The sequence below is a fragment of the Hyla sarda genome, chromosome 2 (genome assembly GCF_029499605.1).
Source record: "Hyla sarda isolate aHylSar1 chromosome 2, aHylSar1.hap1, whole genome shotgun sequence".
Lineage (NCBI taxonomy): Eukaryota > Metazoa > Chordata > Amphibia > Anura > Hylidae > Hyla > Hyla sarda.
In genome coordinates, this window is record NC_079190.1 from 436907997 (window position 1) to 436912861 (window position 4865).

Below are 4865 nucleotides of genomic sequence, written 5' to 3' on the forward strand. Positions count from 1 at the left end.
TACATAAGATTAGATACTATTCTGACCGGTTGGGCTGCCAGAGGCTTTTTACCCAATGCCTTAGCTAGCGGGGTCCCTCGGTGTACACACTTTTCCCAGAACTTTATGTACATCACTAGACATCACTAGATACGTCTTTCTCTTGTCCTGACCATCTGATACTAACTGTGTTTTTTTTCCTTTCATATCCCTATGGCCGACCTCAAGATTGCCACCTTTAACACTAAATAAAGGCCTGAATACACCTGAGAAACGTTCTCAAGTGCTCCATCATTTCCACAAGCAGAAGGTACACCTGATCTGCTTTCAGGAAACTCACTTCAAGGTAGGACACGAACCCTCCCTTAAACACCCACACTACACAATGTGGTTCTGCGCCAATAATCCTCAATCCAGGTCCTGTGGGGTAGTGATTGCCATTCATAAATCCCTGCCTCATCAGGTTGTGGATTGCACGGTTGATCCCTCTGCCCGGTACGTTGTCCTCACGCTCTTAGTAGTGGTCATGAACTCACTCTCCTGAATGTCTATGCTCCTAATCTCAACCAGATCCCTTACTTACTGAACTTTACTGACGTGGTCCTCCCACTGCTCAAGGGCTCCGTGATTCTATGTGGCGACCTCAACCTCACCCTAAATCCCACTTTAGACAACTCCTCTGGTCGCTCTTCTATTTCGTACTCTGCCATTAAATGGTTAAAATGGGCTCCTTCCCTCCTACAACTGCAGGATACGTGGCGTTTGCTTCACCCCTCTGATAGGGACTACAGCTTTTTCTCCCCTCCCCATAACTCCTATAGCAGACTACATCTTCCTACAACACAGTGCTTTGCCCTGGTTGGTTTCCTCCACCATCGGCAATATACTTTGGTCCGATCATGCACCTGTCTTGTGCACACTGAGGTTGCCATTTTTCGTCAAGGGGGAGAGGACCTGGGGCTTGAATGACTCACCTACTTGACCCTGTTTGTATGGCTGACGTCGTTTGCAAATTTCCTCCTTGATCATGCCCAGGATCCTACTTCCCCTGTCGTGAAGTGGGAGGCTGCTAAGTGTGTGCTCCGGGGAATCTTTATCAAGCATGGTACTCATCTTAAAAAAGAAAAGGCTGCTGCCCTGAAATGGGCCATGAAGCGGGCCATGACATCACGATGCTCCGGCCCCTGTATTGACGGTCATTACGCACAGAGCGAGTTTGCTCTATGCAGTAATGATAGCGGGGCGCTGCAGCGGAGATCCTGGGGGTCCTCAGCGGCGGGACCCCCGCAATCTGACATCATATCCCCTATCCTTTGGATAGGGGAAAAGATGCTAGGGGTGGAGTACCCCTTTAAGGACTTTATTTATGCATTAATAACTCTGAGACCTTTTATTCTGATTCCGAGATTGTTTTTTTTTCGTGACATATTCTACTTTAACATACTGGTAAATTTTCATTGTTACTTTCATCCTTTCATGAAAATTTAGCATTTTTCTAACTTTGAAACTTTATGCTTGTAAGGAAAATGGACATTTCAAATAAAATATATATTGATTCACAAATACAATATGTCTACTTTATGTTTGCATCATAAAGTTGACATGTTTTTACTTTTTGAAGACATTAGAGGGCTTCAAATTTCAGCAGCAATTTTCTAAATATTCATGAAAAATTCAAAATCGGAATTTTTCAGGGACCAGTTAAGTTTGAAGTGGATTTGAGGGGCTTTTCTGTGAGAAATACCCCATAAATTACCCCATTATAGAAACTGCACCCCTCAATGCATTCAAAATGACATTCAGAAAGTTTGTTAACCCTTAGGTGTTTCACAGGAATAGCAGCAAAGTGAAGGAGAAAATTCAAAATCTTCATTTATTATACTCGCATGTTCTTGTAGAACATGTAATTTTTACAAGGGGTAAAAGGAGAGAAACACCTCCAAAACTTGTAACCCAATTTCTCTCGAGTAAGGAAATACCTCATATGTGGATGTAAAGTGCTCTGTGGGGGCACTAGAGGGTTCAGAAGGAAAGGAGCAACAATGGGATTTTGGAGAGGACATTTTTTTTTCACTAAAATGCTGGATTTTTCCCCAAATTTTACATTTATATAAGGGGTAATAAGAGAAAATGCCCCCCCAAATTTGTAACTCCAAATATCCCATATGTGGATGTAAAGAGCTCTGCAGACGAACTACAATGCTCAGAAGAGAAGGAGCGCCATTGAGCTTTTGGAGAGAGAATTTGTTTGGAATAGAAGTTGGGGGACATGTGCGTTTACAAAGCCTCCATGGTGCCACAACAGTGGACCCCCCCCCACATGTGACCCCATTTTGGAAACTACACCCCTCACATAATTTCATAAGGGGTGCAGTGATCATTTACACCCCGCTGGCATTTGACAGATCTTGGGAACAGTAGGCTGTGCAAATGAAAAATTACACTTTTCATTTCACGGACCACTGTTCCAAAAATCTGTCAGACACTTGTGGGGTGTAAATGCTCACCATACCCCTTATCAGATTATGTGAGGGGTGTAGTTTCCATGTGGGTCACATGTGGGGGGGGGTCCATTGTTCAGGCACCATGGGGGCTTTGTAAACAAACGTAGCCTTCAATTACGAAAAATTTTTCTCTCCAAAAGCCCAATGGCGCTCCTTCTCTTCTGAGCATTGTAGTGCACCAGCAGAGCACTTTATATCCACATATGGGGTATGTTCTTACTCAGAAGAAATAGGGTTACACATTTTGGGGGGCTTTTTTTCCTATTTTCCCCTGTGAAAATGAAAAATTTTGGGTAACACCAGCATTTTAGGAAAAAAATGTTTTTTTCATTTTCCTATCCAACTTTAATGAAATTCGTCAAACACCTGTGGGGTATTTAGGCTCACTATACCCCTTGTTACATTCCGTGAGGGGTGTAGTTTACAAAATGGGGTCACATGTGGGTATTTATTTTTTTGCGTTTATGTCATTGTAGTACCCCTGTGCAAATCTGTAAGAGTGCGCTATCACTCCTGAGCCCTGTCGTGCGCCCGCAGAGCATTTTATGCCCACATAATATGTATTTTCGTACTCAGGAGAAATTGTGTTACAAATTTTGGGGGGGTCTTTTTTTCCTTTTACCTCTTGTAAAAAAGGAAAAGTATGGGGCAACACCAGCATGTTAGTGTAAAAATTTTTTTTTACAATAACATGCAAGTGTAGACCCTAACTTTACCTTTTCATAAGGGGTAAGAGGAGAAAAATCCCCCCAAAATTTGTTAGACAATTTCTCCCAAGTATGGAAATACTCCATATGTGGCACTAAATTGTTGCCTTGAAATATGACAGGGTTCCGAAGTGAGAGAGCATTTGAGGCCTGAATTAGGGATTTGCATAGGGACGGACACGGATGCAAGAATTAGATACAAAATTTACCCTATGGCTGAGGCTCCGTTTTGGAAACACTGCCATACCAGATGTTTTTCATATTTATTGGGGGGGGGGGGGGGCGTAACTGTGTAGGGGTATGTGTATATGTCATGTATTACCTCTTATTTTGTGTAGGTGTTGTGTGGTGTTTTTAGGGTACATTCACACAGGCAGGGGTTTACAGCAAATTTCCCGCTGGGAGTTTGAGCTGCAGCGGAAAATTTGCTGCATCTCAAACTTGCCGCGAGAAACTCACTGTAAACTCGACCGTGTGAATGTACCCTGTACATTCACATGGGGGGGGGGCAAACCTCCGGCTGCTGCAAAACTACAACTCCCAGCATGCCCTTTGGCTGTCCGTGCAAGCTGTGGGTTGTAGTTATGTAACAGCTGGAGGCCCATTGTTTGCAAAACACTGAGAGTTTGTTACACAACCAGTGCAAGACTACATCTCCCAGCATGTACGGTCTATCAGACTGGTAGACCGTACATGCTGGGAGTTCTAGTTTGCAACAGCTGGAGCGACACTGGTTGCGAAACACTGATTTAGGTAACAAACTCAGTGTTTTGCAACCAGTGTACCTTCAGCTGTTGCAAAAAAGCTACAACTCTCAGCATGCCCAGGCAGCCAAAGGGCATGTTGCGACTCATAGTTATGCAACAGCTGGAGGCATACTACTAAAACTCCCAGCATGCCCTTTGGTTGCCCATGCATGCTGGGGGTTGTAGTTATGCAACAACTGGAGGCACACTGGTTGCAAAACACTGGGAGTTTATTACTTAACTCAGTGTTTTGCAAGCAGTGTACCTTCAGCTGCTGCAAAACTACAACTCTCAGCATACACTTACAGTCGAAGGGCATGCTGGGACTTGTAGTTATGCAACAGCTGGAGGCACAGTACTGCAACTCCTAGCATTCCCTTTGGCTGTTCGTGCATGCTGGGGGTTGTAGTTATGCAACAGCTGGAGGCACAAAAATGTGCCTCCAGCTGTTGCATAACTACAACCCCCAGCATGCAAAAACTACCAAAGGGCATGCTGGGAGTTGTAGTTGTGCCTTCTGCCGTTGCATAACAACTCCCAGCATGCCCATGTGTGCATGCTGAGAGTTGTTGCTAAACAACAGCCCGGTGGCCAGCCTTACCTCCTGCCATCACTGCCACCTCTGCTCCTGGGGCCCTGATCCTGCCATCGATGCTGGGGATCGGGAGCCCCAGCCACAGGTACACACTCCCGGCACTTGCTCTCGCCCTCCGGAACAGGGGCAGAGCGTATGCCATTAGAGACACCCCTACAGCAGACGTCCTGATTCGGCGGCCGGTAATCAGGAAGTGGCACCAGAGCCACCTCACTACTGCTGCTGGGGACCTGATTGACCCGGAATTGCCGCAAATCGACGATCTGAATCAGGACCCCCCAAGGCGTTGTCATGGGATGCCTGCTGAATGATTTCAGAAGGCATCCCGGTCCAG